The following is a 15,124-nucleotide window of genomic DNA, read 5'->3' as shown; positions in this document are numbered from 1 at the left end:
CTGATAAAATAATTCTGTATACAGACTCTTTAAAGAACTTCTAAAACTCAATTATATCATTTCACAATATATACAAATATTGATGTTATAGGTCAATATTATCTCAATTTTAAAAACTCAATTATAAGAAAACAACCCAATACAAAATTAGGCAAGAGATTTGAATAGACACTTCACAAAGAAGATATAAGAATAAGCAAATAAGGTAAATAATCACGTGAAAAAATGCTCAACATCCTTAGTCATTAGGCAAATGCAAACTAAAGCCACATGTAGTAAAAACAGCTAAAATTAAAAAGCCTGATCATACCAAGCATCTACGAAGATGTAGAGGAATTAGTAACTTTCATACACTGCTGGTGGGAATGTAAAACCATTTTGGAAGATAATTTGGAAGCTTCCTCAAAGTTAAATATATACCTGCAATGTGATCCAGCCATTCCATTCCTAAGTATTGACCCATAAGAAAAGGAAATAAATGTCCATACAAAGCTTTGTACACAAATGTTCACAGCAGCTTTATTTGTTGGCCCTAAATTGGAAGCAACCCAAATGTCCTTCAAGGGGTGAATGGTTACACACACTCTGGTATAGCCACACAGTGGAATACTACTCAGTAATAAAAAGAAATTAACTACTGCAACAGCATCAGAAAATCTCAAAATATTAATACTGGGTAAAAGCCAGTCCAAAAAAAAAGTACTGTTTGACACCATTTATAGAAAATTCTAGAAAATGCAAACTAATCATGCAAGAAAAAGCAGATTGGTGGCTATCTGGGGACAGGAGAGAAGGAGAGGAAGAGACAGGAGGGAGAGATTAAAAAAGGTAACAAGGAAACTTTTGAGATGATGGACATCTTCATTATCCTGATTGTAGTGATTGTTTCACAGAATACAATATTTCAAAATATATCAAATTAAAACATTTAAGTATGTGCAGCTTATTGTATGTCAATTAGTCCTCAATAAATATGTTTTTAAAAAGAACAAGAAGCCGAGAAGTGTCCAAAGGACTGAAAGGGGCAGTCACTATTCAACTGTTCGTTTGATAAATATGTTGACATTCTACTGTACGAGACCCTATTCTTGGCACTGGGGATGCAACAGGGACAAGACGAGGTCCCTGCCCTCTCCAGGCTCCTGTTTTAGTGGGCAAGATAAACCTGATAAACAGAAGCCATACAGAGAAATATCCTCAGAAACAGAACAGGGCGACATGAGGGGAACACTGGCTCAGGCATGCTCTCCAGGTGGCACTTAGGCTAAAACCAGAGGGGTCCCTCTGTCTCTTGTGTCCCTCTGCCCCTCTGAGACTACCCATCCCAGCTGTCGCAGCCTCTCAGCCTCTTCCTGCTCCACACACAGTCTCAGCTCAGCTGTGTGGCTTTGCCTGAATCCCAGCTTCTCTCTGCTGCTCAGTTTTCTTAGCCACACAGTGAGGAGACAAGATTGGGCCCAGTTCACGTGGGCACAGAGCCCCCACAGTCAGTTCTCTGTCCAAGGGGGCCTCTCACCTTGGTTTAGCTGGGTTTGAGGACAGGCAGAGCAAAAATGCCAAGGGCAAGAATACAGGCTTCTCAGGAGCCTAGCTGACTTCTCCTGAGAGCCATTCTAGGGAGCCTGTCCCTTGGCATTCTGGGGTCGTCTTCTGGAGCAGGGGCATGGGTTGGAGCAGGGGGCACCCCCTTAAGCAGGGCTTGCAGTGAGGCAGGAGGAGCTGAGGCACTGGGAGTCCTGGTCTCTGGGAGGGTGGCTCTGGCCTCCCACAAATGCCAGGGCTGGGGACAGGCCAGGTTGGCCTGAGGCCCAGAAGGGCAGGGTGGAAGGTCAGCAGCCACGGGTAGTGGGGGCTGGCCTGGCCCTCTCTCTGGACACAATGTCCTGGACTGCTCCATGGCTTGGCTGGCGGACAGGGAACAGTGGCTGGCAGTCGGTACAGGCAGCTGGCTGACTGGGGGTAGGGAGCAGCCCAGCTGGAGAAAAAGGTTCTTACAACCTGTCTTGCCACCTTGAACAAGGAGAGGACCTGGTGCCCTGAGGGGACCTCAGCAATCCCTCCCTACCCTGTGCCCTAGCTTCTCCATACCACCACCAAGTGCCATCACTTGAGCTAAGTTCTACAGGATTACAGAACCCTGAAAATGCTGCCCCTGCCCCTTACTGCTGTGATCTTAGGCATGTCACAACCTCTCTGAAACTCAGATCTTCACTTGAAAAATGGCATCTCCTTTGGGCTTGAATTCATGGAAGGCATTTAGGATAGTTATCCTCACAGAAGAAGCGTTTGATGTAGTTTGCCATAACTGCCACATTAGTAAACAACAACACTTACGTATTGAAGGCCTCCTGTGTACCAAAAGCTTTACCTACACGGCCCCCAATCCCTACAACAACCTGAAGGTAGGTTTTATCACCCTTATTTTGTAGGTGAGAAAACTGAGCTCCAAGAAACAAAGCGACACAGCTGATATTAGAGGTCAGTGGGAACTCTGTCTCCCCTGTAGACAAAAGGGTCTGATTGGTGGACCCTGTGGGTTCCTTCAGGCTGAGCTGAACCAGGGAGGGGCCAAGAGAGTCCTAAGAGCTCAGCTGAACTCAGAGACCTTGCTTGCTTCCCAGGACACCCTTGGCAGAGTCCAAACTAGATCCAGATACATAAGCCAAGGTGCCCAGTAGGGCCTGGGCAGGCAGGTATGGGGAGGGGTGCATTCATTCATTCAGCAAATACTGATTTAGGGAAATACAGTTTGGCGCTCCTGCACACGACCTCTGGAGCAGGACCGCCAGACTTTGGACTCAGATACTGCCACTTGTGAGGTGTGCAGCCTGGAGGTATGGTGACTTCCCATTTTCCCAAAGTGCTGCACCCCAGGAAACCTCAGTTCTAGGCAGACCAGGACAGCTGGTCACCCTCCCTGGAGAGCTAATTCCACCTCTTGGTTTCCTCAACTGTAAAAGGATACCAATTCTCACCTGCTGGAAGGTGAAATGAGCTTTATAAAGTCTGGGGCTCACAGTCCAGACCGGATAATGATAGCAGGCATTTCATCTCATTCTGGCAGAGGCCACGCAGGCAGAGAGGCAGGGTGGTGTGATTATCCCCATTTTACAGATAGAGACCGAGGCTCCCATGGTTTCTAAGCAGACAGAGGCCTGGGTAGATACCTCCCTCATTCCGAAGTCTGCTCTTAGGAGGTGCTCAAAACCGGCATTGGGTGAGCTACCTCGGCGAGACCGTGAGTGGCACTGCAGGGGATGCCCAGGTGCTCCCGGCGGCCTTGTGTATAAGGCAGCCGGGCAGGGCCCTCTGTGCTGCACCAGCCCTGCCTGCAGCTGCTGATCAGGCCACGTGCTCCCTGGACAAAGGCCAAGGTCCACAGGGAGTTGACTGGCCCAGCTGGGCACCACCTACCAGTCTAGGGCCAGGCGCGGGTCCTGCACTGTGTCAGGTCCTGTGAGGGCTAAGGGAGAAAAAGGACAGTTCACAGCTACCTTGCTAAGTACCCACGGGTGCTGCTTTGTCTTGGTTCTTACCTGCAACACTAGAGGGAAGGCCCAGGGGCAGCCCCATTTTGTAGGTGGGGACACTGAAGCTCAGGAAGGCAAAGTCTACCCAAGGTCACCCAGAAGGTGACCTTTTATTGCCTGACTCAGAATAAAAATTACATGGTAGCTCAGACACAGTGGGGTGGGAGGAGGCTGTGGAGGGCTCCCCGCCCAGGGGACCTCCGGAGCACGCAACGACTGGGCCAGGACGGGGACTTCTGTGCAGAGGAGGAAGCCATGGCCCCAGGAGGAGCTGGGGTTCCCTGGTGGCCCATGGATCCCAGCGAGGGCGGTCACTCTCATCCTCACAGGCAACCCCCTTGCAGTGCCTCAGTTTCTCAGTCAAGAAAAGCCTCGCCAAGTGTGGGTCCGCAGCCTCTCCTTTCCCGGAACCCCGCCAGCGGAAATGCGAGGGCAGGGGGAGGAGCTACGCAACGGGGGCGTGGCTGTGCGTCAGCGCCAGCGGGGGAGCCAATGGGGCGCCCCTCGCGGGAATACCCCGGCTGTTCTGTCGTCCGCATTCCGGGCCAGCCCCCTCCACGCCGGCCGGGCCAGCTGGGGAGTCCGAGGCCCAGAGCAGCGCCGGCGGACTCGCCAAGGCGCTAGCTGGGCATGCGGAGGGGCCGCGCCCGCCGCCCGGGGTGGGGAACCTCCTACTCAGGGTATTTCGCCGGCTCCCCCACAGCCTCCCTTCCAGACCCTTGCCTCCTCCTGGGTCGGGCGTTGCCACAACTCCCACCTCTGGCCTAGCTGGGAGTTCACCCCGCTCGGCCGCGCCTCAGGGCCCGGAGACCCCCCTGGCCCTCCTCGAAGGTTTTCGGGACCCGAGAGAACGCGGCCCCCGCGCCCCTTGCCCTCGGGGCGCCTCTGCCTGCCCCGGTCCAGGGTGGGGATTCCTGCCTCCCTCCGCTCGCACTTACTTCATTCGGCCTTGACTCGCTGTTATTTATATCCGCGTCTAGCGAGAGAGGCGGCAGCAGGGCCAGCTGCAGGCCTGCACGCCCACCTTGGGCAGCGAAGGCTCCGCCTTGAGCCCATTGGCTGAGGAGCCCTTAGGCCTGGCTCGCCCCACATTTGGGAAGGGAGGAAACGGTGCAGGCAGCTACCATTTGAGGTCAGCCCCAGCCCCAGACCCACCATGACTGCACTGGCTCCCCCTCCCCCGTCGGGACATCTTCTTGGGCTTTGGCGCTGCACCCCAGGAGGCCCCTAAAGCGGAATCTCGGCCACTGGGAGTCTCCTTAACAAAGCTGATTCCAGGGTTCCTCCCAAGATCCCTCTGGTTGGGCCTCCTGGGGCTGGAGCCTGGGACTCTGCATTTGAAACCGGTTCCCTAGGGTCATGTTTGTGACAGCTCTGGAGGGAGTCACCAGACACCTGGAGGGTGGCAGGTTGGGACTGCCCCTCCCTGCTTTGATTTGATGGGATAGGATGGAAAGACAAAGCAGGGGGGAAAGGTTAGGACAGAGCAAGTAGGGGAGGGTAGACTGGGGGACTTGATCAGAGAATATCTGAATTGTAGCCTCAGAGCAGTACCACCACCACAGTTACCTCTACCCACCTTTAATACCTACTAAGGGAGTAGATACCACCATTCTCCAGCATTCCTGCGAAATGGGCCTTGTCCCCACCTCACAAGGCTCAGAGGATGTGGCTTGGACAAGGGCCCAGGTGATAAAGGGGCAGGTTGGGAGCCAGTTTAATTCTTCCATCCAGGCACTAGCTGGAGAGAAGAATACAGTAAGGTTCCTGCCCTAAGAGGTTGTTGGCCCAGGAAGAGGGATCATTCACCATCACGGTCATAATCTCTGCCTGCTGGGGCAGGGATGGCTTGGCCTGAACTGGAGGATGAATAGGCTTTCCCCAGGAAGACACAGGCGAGGCATTCCGGGTGGCAGGGGAACAGCTCGTTCAGCTGCTCAGAGAAGAGCAAGCGTTTGTAGGGATCTATGGATCTAAGCGATTTGGTGAGGCTGAGGCTTAGAGTATGGCGGGTACCCAGTGACAGGTGGGGCATGGAGAGCCCGGGCCTGCTGAGCAGGCCCGACTTGGTCCCCAGGGCATGGGGGCATGGAACCTGTGAACTGAGGTGAAGGGGAAGGAGGGATAGGAAGAAGCCCCAAAGAAAGGGTGCCTCCCTCCCACCCCTCCTCTGTATCCCCATGGAAGCCTCTTTTTCTCCCACCCTCCTGCAGCCACCCTGGCTGCAGCTTAGTTCTCTCTCCCTATCAGCAGCTTACGCTGTGGACTGCTAGGGCCTACGGGGCCCCATCCTCACTGGGCAGGCTGTGCTGGCTGTGAGGCCTGGAGGGGGTGATTCTGTCCCTCTGGATCTCAGTTTCCCTGTCTATAAAATCGGGACAGCACTAATCCCTGCCAGGCTCTCCTTGGGCTCAGAGTGAGGAGCAGAGGTGATGGATGGATATAATAGGAGCTTGTTTGTTCTGAACAGTGTTGAGCACAGTGCTAGGCATTTGCTCATCTGGTGCCTCCCCCTGCCCTCCGTCCAAGCGAGCCTTTCCAAATGGTATACCACCCCATGCCCAGCAGGCTTCAAGAACCACTGCTTAAGAGCCAGAACTGTGGACTTGAGTTCCGGGGCTGCCAAATCTCCCAAAGCAGGGGCCTCAGGCAAGTTACAGCCTCTCTGGATCTTAGGTTTTCAGATGCAAAATGGGACGCTCCCAAGTGTTGGGGGAGGAGGGACCCCTGGCAGCCCCTCTGGCCCAGGGCGACTCCAGCTGCCTCTCCCAAAACACAAACAGCTTCCAGGTGCATAAAGGGCAAATGAGGACCCCCTCCGCCTTCCCATTGCCCTGTCCCCTCAGCCACCCCCAGGCCCTGCCAGGGACATCCTGTGCCCCCATGATGTCACCAGGCCCTGGGAGCGTGGCTGGCTGTAGCTGACAGCACTCAGACGATTTATTTTTGAACTCTTGGGGCTTGGTCAGCTCCCTGCGCCCTCCCCGTCCTGCTCCACCACACCGTGCCTACCCTGTCTCCCACATCCCCGCCTATCCCCTGGGCCAGGCCTTGAAGTTTGTCTCCACTCTGTTGCCTCGCCAGCGCCCCTAGGCTTCTCAGGGACTGTGGGGAGCCAGCTTGTTGGCCAAGTGCCTGATCACTGAATCCAGACCTGCTGAAGAAAAGCAGGTGGACCCCAGCCTCCTGTGCCTCCTGAAGGCCAGAGAGGGCAAGGGACTTGCCCAGGGCCCCACAGCCAGGGCTGGGGGTCATCAGATGGGCTCTGTAGACACCTAGAACCCCTGGCTGGGCTTTGGGACTGTCACCGAAGCTTGATTTAAATTCATTTTTTTAAAAGAGCTTTTTGCCTGCGGGCCTCAAGGCTTTCTTGATGCCATGCATCTCAGACAAGCTGCAGAAATAAACTGGGTGACAGGGTAGTTCCCAGTGGCACCACAGCCCTCACCACCACCCCAGGCTGGGTGTGTGTCCATCACAATTGTCACACACCCTCTCAAATGACTCTAAACTAAGGACCTGTCAGTACCCTGAGCTTAGAAACTTATGCTGATGAGACACCCCTTTTATCAGTTTCACGTTTGCCTTCTGGATAAGACTGGGGCGGAAAACGAGGTTTACTAGAAAAATCCACTTGAAAATGGCAGCCTTGACTCCTCTCTCCTCACAGCTGCCTTGGAAGGCTGGGTAAGGGCCAGAATCTTCTTTCAGCAAATGGGGAAACTAAGGCTCAAAGGAGAAGAGTGACTTGAGCAGTGCCTGGCATCAGGGTGCTTCTGTCCTCCAGCTCTATGAGAAGTGAGATTGGCCTGCCTTACCCAGCCCAGCATAGAATTAGTGGTCTGACACCCCACTAGCCTGCAGCACCCAGCAACAACAAACACTTAGAATCTCCATTTCTTTTTTTTTTTTTTAAGAATTTCCACTTCTTGATGGACCACTTCAGTCCAACACAAACTTTGGACCCAGAGTGACTCAGTTTAAAACCTGCATGTGCATTTCTTACCTTGGGTAAGTCACTCAGCCTCTCTGTGCCTCAGTTTCCTTGTCTGTAAAATGAAGATAATAATAGGATACAATTTCCAGGGGGGTTGTGGGAAGGGCTGCTTGAGAAACTGCCTGAAAAGCACTTAGCACAAGGCTGGACACTTAATGAGTTGCCCAACTGACAGTAGATTTTATTTTAATTATTATTATCCCTAAGCAAGCCCTCACTGGATATTTATGCTGACAGCCCTGCTCTTTGTTCTGGAAATCAGAGGTGGCTTTTGTCCTCAGGGGCCTCAGAAGTCCAAAGAGTCAAGGAGCTGAGGGAGAGGCCACTTCTGGTGGGGCATCCAGGAGGGCCTTCAGGCAGAAGTGGCTTGGAAGCTGGACCTGGAAGGACGGCCTCTCCAGTGTCTGGGCACAGGAGTTAGGAAATAGCTGGCCCAGCTTGTCTGGGAGAAAGAATTGCAGAGAAGACTTCCTGGCTGGACTGGGGTGTGTGTGTGGAGAGAGGCCAGAATCAGCTCAAGAACTCCCAAAACCTTAGCAGCCCCTTTGTCTTTTACCACTGGTGCCACCACCACCCTCATCTCCCCAGCTGGTTACTTGAGTCAAAAGGGCAATAGCCAGGTGGCTGGGCACATGGCTTGTAACCAGGAGGGTAGGAGCCAAGAAAGGGAGCATGTAGCCCCTTCCCATTCCCACCCCCCAGCTGTGTCAGCAGAAAGTCCACCAGAGCTGGGTTTCCACCCCACTTATCGTAGGATCTTAGCCCAGTCACTTCCTTTCTCTGAACCTTAGTTTCTCCTCTGCCAAATGGGCATAAAGGTACCACAGAGGGCTGTTGTGAAGACATAATGAACAGGTGTACAAGGCATCCACACACAGTAAACGCTTAATAATTATATCTTTGGAGAAGGGAAAGAGCCAGGCTGACTCTACATGAGGAAATGGGAGGCTGGGCACTGGGCCCCTCCAACTTAATTCCTGGCCCCCTCGCCCTCAGCCTCTTGTCTGGGTTGGCAGGAGTGAGACTGACTCGGTGCCCCCTAGGGAAGTAGGTGGGTCTGAGTGCAAATGTCTGCAAATCAGAAAGCGCAGAGTGAGAGAGAGAAAAGATCCAGCCCCAGGTGCTGGGAGTGGCTGGAACAGAAGCGGGTGACCGGTGCCCTCCTGGCACGGACTGAATAGGTGCTCCAGGCCCTGAGAGCCCCTCCTGGCACGGAGGTGAAAGCCTCTGGTTCTCTGGAATCCCAGGTTCTCCTCTGCCAAACGGAGGCAGCCTGTCCTCACCCATGGGCTGCTGGCTTGGACACATACAGATGTACACCCCCGCTCAAACAGACCTACCTACCTGCACTCACACATACCCAGGGTCTGTCTCTCTCTCTCTTTTACACACACACACACACAACTTCACACACATACACTTCAGATCAGTGGTAGGAGGGGCCCTAGAGATTTTCCCCAGGTGGTGGAGCAGGAGGCTGCGGCCCTTTGCTGCTGGTTTCTTGTCCGTCTGCCTTTTCCCCAAACTCACATGCTACCCACCTGCACATACCACCCACCACTGGAGTGGCCCCTTGGAAAGCCCCTCAGACTTATTCTGATAGAGCAGCCCACCTCAGTTCTCCATAGAACATGGGATGCCAGCCCTTGCTCACATTTTTATCCCCTGTTGACAGAAGAGGAAACCGAGGCTCCGAGCCAGAACAGGCTTGTCAAAGGCATATGGAGGAGGTGAGGTACACACCCAGGTTCGGCAAACAGACTGCACGGCTGAGGCTCCCAGACACCTTGCTGTGGCTGAGCCTCGGTTCCCTGCACAGCACCCTTCATGCCTAGCCGTCCACTTTCCCAGAAAGAGCCTAAAAGTACAGGCCATGGGAGTCAGCCAACCCTCCCTCCTCCCGGGCTTCTGTGGCTACCCCTGGACGGTCCGCCAGTAGCCACTGGAGGACGAGCACGGCGGGGGCCGAGTCAGCTGGTGCCCCCCAGTACCGCCTGGCACAGAGGCCCCAGAAGGCTTTGCTAAGAGGCCAAATCTCTTAGCTGGAGGCTGGAGCTGAGGTCAACACCCAGAGGCCTGTGTGCTGTGCCACCTGGTGGTGAGGTGCACGATTGCATACCCAGCCCTGGTCCTGTCATCCTCTCTGGTTTCAGACCACATTTAGCCACTACTCTGTGCCTGAGCGCTGGGCGGGCCGGGCACTGAGAATGGGACTAGGCCAAGCAGATCTGGGGGCAGTGCTCCAGGCAGACACGACAGCAAGTGCAGTGGCTTTGAGATGGGAAGGAGTCGGGCATGACCCAAGAGGAGCCAATGGGCAAAGTGGCCAGACATCGGATGGGGGCTGGGGTGGAGGGGGGGGCAGTGGGCTGGGTCGGCAGCCGGGTCTCACAGGGCTTTTTAGGCTGTGGTGAGGAGTTTGGCTTTGTTTCTGAGTGTGATGGGGGCCATGGGATATAACACGTGGTTTAAAGGCTGCAGTGAGGGGTGAACAGAGAATCAGGAGGGTGCTGCTCTGATCTGGGCAGGATATGGTGGTGGCTCAGACACCATGGGATGGCAGTCGGGTAGCAAGAAGCATCTGGATTCTAGAACTGACAAAATTTGCAGAAGGACTTGATGGGGCTGCAGGCTAAAGCAGGAATCAAGGATGACCCCAAGACTTAGGTCTGAGCACCTAAGGAACGGTAGGACCCTTTAGTTTGAAGGGAAGATGAAGGGAGAAGTGTGGGGAGACCAGGAGCCTTTGGGCAGGTGAAGGTGGAAATACGTGTGAGATGCCCAAGTGGAAGTATTGAGGAAGATCTGGAGCTCAGGGGAGTGGTTGGAGCTGGAGATACTCATGGGGAAGTTGTTGGGCTATAGATGGTACATATGGCTGCTTGCTACATGCCTGGCACTATTTTAAGCATTTCATGTGTTATAATTCCTTGGGTCTTCTTGTCAAGTGTGAGGGAGGGATTGGGCCTGGCTGGGGGCCTCCAGAAGAAGGCGTGGGATCATGCAGGAGGGGCAACTTTTCCCCAAAAGAGTTGGTGAAGCCTTCCTGGTGGAGGTGACTACTAACTGGGGCCTGGAGGGATGACCAGGAGTTTGTGGGGCAGAGAAGAAAGGAAAGAGAAAGCATGGGCAAAGGCCTAGGGATGGTACCAAGTCTGAACATTGGTACTGAGAGCCACACTTCCAGTCCTCTTGGGCAGATGGGGAAACTGAGGCCAGAACAAGAAGACACTCAATGAGTCATTGTGGGCTGGGCACTGGCTCATGGCTCAGGGGTCTAGCCCCCCTCTGGGCACCTTCACTTCTCCGGTCACACCCATAGGCTCACACTTGGGGCTTCAGCAAGACTCTAGGTAGGATTCCGGGCATCTGAGCTCAGTCCAACAGCTTCTCAGACAGAGTACTGGGGCTGGGGGTATGCCCAGCCCCGCCACAGACAAGGGTCAAGGAAGTTCCAGGCTCAGACCCTCGGAGAACAGCCATGCTCTTCAGCCCTGAGTGGCCTGGCCCCATCTCCTGCCTCTATCTCCCTCCCTCTTAACCAACCAACCATCTTTTCTAGTGGTGGAATTGCAGGCATGGGCATGTCTGTGGGGAAGGGGATTTGTATGTGATGTGGGGGAAAAAGTGGGGCAAGGCACCTATAATCACATTCTGGGTCTGATGTGTTGGGCTGGGGTACTATCCCATGTCTCATCCCTTGCAATTTACAAGGGCTTCTGTCCAGCATCTATATGAACCTCACAGCAACCCTGACAAATGGGCAGGAATCCTGATCCCCATGGGAGTGATGAAGAAGTAGCTCAGAGAGGGATGTGGCTTGCAGGAGGTCACACAGCAAGCTGGAGATGGTGCTGGAATGAGTGTGGCCTGATTTCTGGTTCCACGTGAGCCCAGGTTTCCATGAACAGCTCATGGTCTGGGTAGGAATAGGCGCAGTCAGTGGGAGAAGAAGGACCACCCACCTTTGGCACAATTCCAAGGAGATGGGATGCGTGCAGATGCAGGATCCCTTAGCCTGAGTCTCATTTTGTTGTGAGACCTTAGCTCCTTCCCCTCTCTGGGTCTCTTTCTCATCCATTCAGGGAGGTGGTAATGTCTAAGGTCCTTGGTGTCCAAAGCCTCTGACCCTGGTCCCATGCTTTGGTGGGGAAGGGGGGAAGTTCAACAGTAGCTGGGGACCAAGAAGAGGTCAGGAGTGGGAAGAGAAGCCGTGTGGCCTCAGGGAAGTTACTTCCTCTGTCTGAACCTCAGTTTCCACATTTGCCAAATGGGGTCACCATGGAGAACCTGCCTAACGTGGGACAAATGTCGGTCTTTTCCTTCCCACCACCACCACCTGGTCCTGGACCCCACTGCTGGCCATGGGGGCCTGGGCAGCCCATCGATGTCAGACCAGGCCTTGTCCTGGCTACTTCAGCTGGCTGACCTCTCCTGGCCCAAGGGAGGTGGAGGGCAGGGGTGTCCTTCTGGCATGGGCGGGCCTAGGCAGTGCTGACACCTTGGCCAAATGGCTGAAATGGCAGAAAGAGCTTGGGCTCAGCAGTCACCAGGCCTGGTTTGGATCTCAGCTCTGATACTTGGTAGCTGTGAGATTTTGGGCAAGTCAGCTAAGACCTCACCAAGGCTCAGTGTCCTCCTTTGAAAATGAGAAACACATCTTAGGGCCCAGTGAGGCTGGGATGATAGGAGACAGCCAAGATGGGGCTCTGAGAGAATGGGCTTGGATTCCTCCTCCCTCTGCTTTCCCTGCGGCCCACTCAGGATCAGCATGGGCCTGGAGGCAGCACCCAAGGCCCTGTTAGCCCTTCTGCCTCCCGTCTCCTCCCAGTCTGGACTTGGAGTGGACCTGGAACCCAGGCCAGAGTGGATGGCCCCCACCCAGCTTATAGATGCCAGCAGCTGCTGCTGGGGGAGGCTGAACATGGCCTGTGCAGCCCCCGCTCCTGCTGACAGAAGGGGCAGCTCACAATAGGCTCTGGCTCCGCTGGGCCCAGCTGCCAGCCGGCACAACTAGAAGAGCTGCTGAAGTAAGAAGCTGATGTGAGTGCAGGGAGGGCTGGCTGGGACTGGGGGCACCCACCTTCACACCTGTTCTGATTTCCTTTGCTGCTCGCCCCTATCTCCAGCTGGCAGCTTTCCCAGAGTAGCTGCAAATGTCAGGAGCTGCCAGATGGGCTGGCCTGGCACAGCCACAGGGAGGTGGGTGAGGGCTGTCTGGCAGCTGGGTACAGTCAAGGACTGGGGCATGTGTGCAGCTTTGGAAATACATCCTCCCGGAAGCTGGGAGGTGGGAGGGAGCTGCACTGTGTCAGGCACTCACACATTATCTGTAGCACTGAACAGAGAAACAGCTCAGGGAGGTAGAGTAATGGCCCAAGGCCACACAGCTGGGCTTACCCTGGCTGCATCCACACCATCCAGTGGCCACCTCTTCCTGGCCGAAGCTGTTGGGCCTGGAGGGGCTGACCTCTGTGTATAGGTCAGTACCTTTTACATCATCTTCACCACGGCAGCTGCCACTGCCTGTGAGGCTGGTGGCCCCTTCTAAAGAAAACAGAAGCCCAGACAGGGGAAGTGACTTGCCCAAGATGACAGCCCAAATTGGTGATAGAAACAGGGTTTGAACCCAGGACTGACTCCAGAGCCTATGTTCTTACCTGCCACTCGCTCGGCGGCCATCTCACTGCTTTGACGTATTTAAAGCCCACAGTCCCTGTACTTCCCCCAATGCTGCACACACCTCTGCTTTGGATGAAAGCATTTATTTGTATGCAGAGAACAAAACACAGTGGGTTAGGCAGGTCATCCCCAGGGAGAAAGACTTCAAGTTGATAGATCAGGAGGGACCTCACGCTCACTCCTTGGCCAGTCAACTGTGCCCAGGGCTAGGGTCAGATAGCCATGCAGCAGCCCCCGGGGGACCACGGGGGAGGAGCAGGGCCTGGGCAAGGCCTTTGACTGGAGATCTGACCCCCAGAGTGAAGGCTGTGGTAGGTTAGGTCTGCCTCCCTTGGCTTCTTGGCATCCTGTTCCCAACCTCAGTGCCTAGAGGCTGTGGTGTCAGGGTTGCACTCACCCTGGGTCCTCGTGTAAGTGCTTCCCTCTGGCCAGCTAGACAGCTGGGTCTGCCTGGGAAACTGAAGGGTATACGGATGGGGGTCAGTAGCTACTGGCGCGACTGGGCTTGTGCCCAACTGGTTGTGAGCCTTGGGGGCAAGTCACACCCATTCACCCTTCTAGTCTCAGCTTAAATCCACCCACAGAAAGCTCTTCCCTGACTCCACCAGTATAACTGGTCTCTCCCAGTTCCCCAGTCTCAGCCACACCACTTACCACAGTCCGTCATTCTCTATTTTTGCCCATGTCATTTTATCTTTCCTAGCAGACTGTGAGGGGAGGAGACAGGGCTGACATAAAACAGACATTTAGTATTTGCTGAATGAGGTTTCTCTAACTTTGGTTTTCCTATCTGTATGGGGGTAACAACACCCCCTTGAAATTTAAATGATAGTGCCTCAAAGCACCCAGCCCAGGCCCAGGATGTAGTAGGTGCTCAGTCCTGAGAGCTGGAACAAGGGGAGGCAGAGCTGGAGGTCTTTGTAGGTGGGAGGGTGTGGCTGGTTAGAAGACGGAGTGTGTGACAGCCCTGATCGCAGGGCTGGACAGTCCACTCGCCATTACTGTTCTGGGAATCTGGATATGAAAGTTTGAAACCCTCTCTGCATTTGAATTTCAGCTCTGCTGTTGTGATTTGGAACATATCACTTTGCTTTTCTGAGACTCAACGTTAATTTGTAAAATGCCATTTGAAAAAGCCCACCTTACCGACCCATCTCCAAGCCACTGATGTTTGTTTTTTCCTCAGAAACAAAAATACAAGTGGATCCAGGTCCTTCAGGCCACACGGACCCTGAGCCCTGACAATACGCAGTGAGGGAGGCAGGACAGGGTGTCTCTCCAGGCCTTGCTGGAGGCAGACGCCTGGTGGGCATCCAGAGAGCACAGAGGGCAAGGGTGGGACAGGGGGAGAGGGCGGGGCACTTGCAGCAGGCAGGGACAAGGCTGGTACACCCTATTCTGTGACCCCCCCACCCCGTGAAAGTCCCAGGGAACCCAGGCAGGCCCTGAGCAGGGGACCTGGGGACACCAATGCTAAGTAACTACTATGGCTGGTGCCCTGCAGGTGGCAGAATCCTTGTGTATGAACTGGCGTTTAATTGTGAAGGTCTCATAACCACAGACAGGAGGTTTGGCCAAAGAAAAGGAAGACCCCCCAGAATCCCACCACCAGGATCTAACTCACTGTCTTCTTAGTTTTTTTTTTACATAGTTGCCATCAAGTGTTCCCTGTTTGGGACACTTTTCACAAGCAGTTCCCCATCTTTCTACCAGCTGTACAGTATTATTTGTTCAAACTGCTTTTGGTCTGATTATCGGTACCTGCTCAATGAACAGTGAGGTAAGCAGACAGGAATGGCTTCTGTCTGGCAGATGAAGGCACTGAGGCCCACAGTAGTTAGGTGACTTTGCGCGGCTGGTGATGCTGGGTGTCTGGGATGACCTTCAGGCTCCGAGGTCGACACACAGACAAAGG

At 54.3% G+C, this 15,124-nt stretch overlaps 1 long non-coding RNA gene across 2 annotated transcripts in view; it reads left to right on the top strand.

Moving 5' to 3' along the window:
• The first annotated feature begins 3,726 nt into the window (after nt 1–3,726).
• The window catches only part of LOC108399634 (uncharacterized), a 20,953-nt gene continuing 9,555 nt past the window's right edge, over nt 3,727–15,124 (top strand). Inside the window, exons 1-3 of one of the 2 annotated variants that reach the window (XR_012121618.1) lie at nt 3,727–4,210; nt 6,099–6,179; nt 7,448–7,541. This is a non-coding gene — a long non-coding RNA (uncharacterized lncRNA). The remainder of the gene's footprint in view (nt 4,211–6,098; nt 6,180–7,447; nt 7,542–15,124) is intronic. The other variant, XR_001853700.3, reaches the window with a different exon arrangement.

This window comes from Manis javanica, chromosome 10 (genome assembly GCF_040802235.1).
Source record: "Manis javanica isolate MJ-LG chromosome 10, MJ_LKY, whole genome shotgun sequence".
NCBI classification, from domain to species: Eukaryota; Metazoa; Chordata; class Mammalia; order Pholidota; family Manidae; genus Manis; species Manis javanica.
Note: the sequence above shows the minus strand (reverse complement) of the source record. Positions and strands in the feature narration are given on the sequence as shown.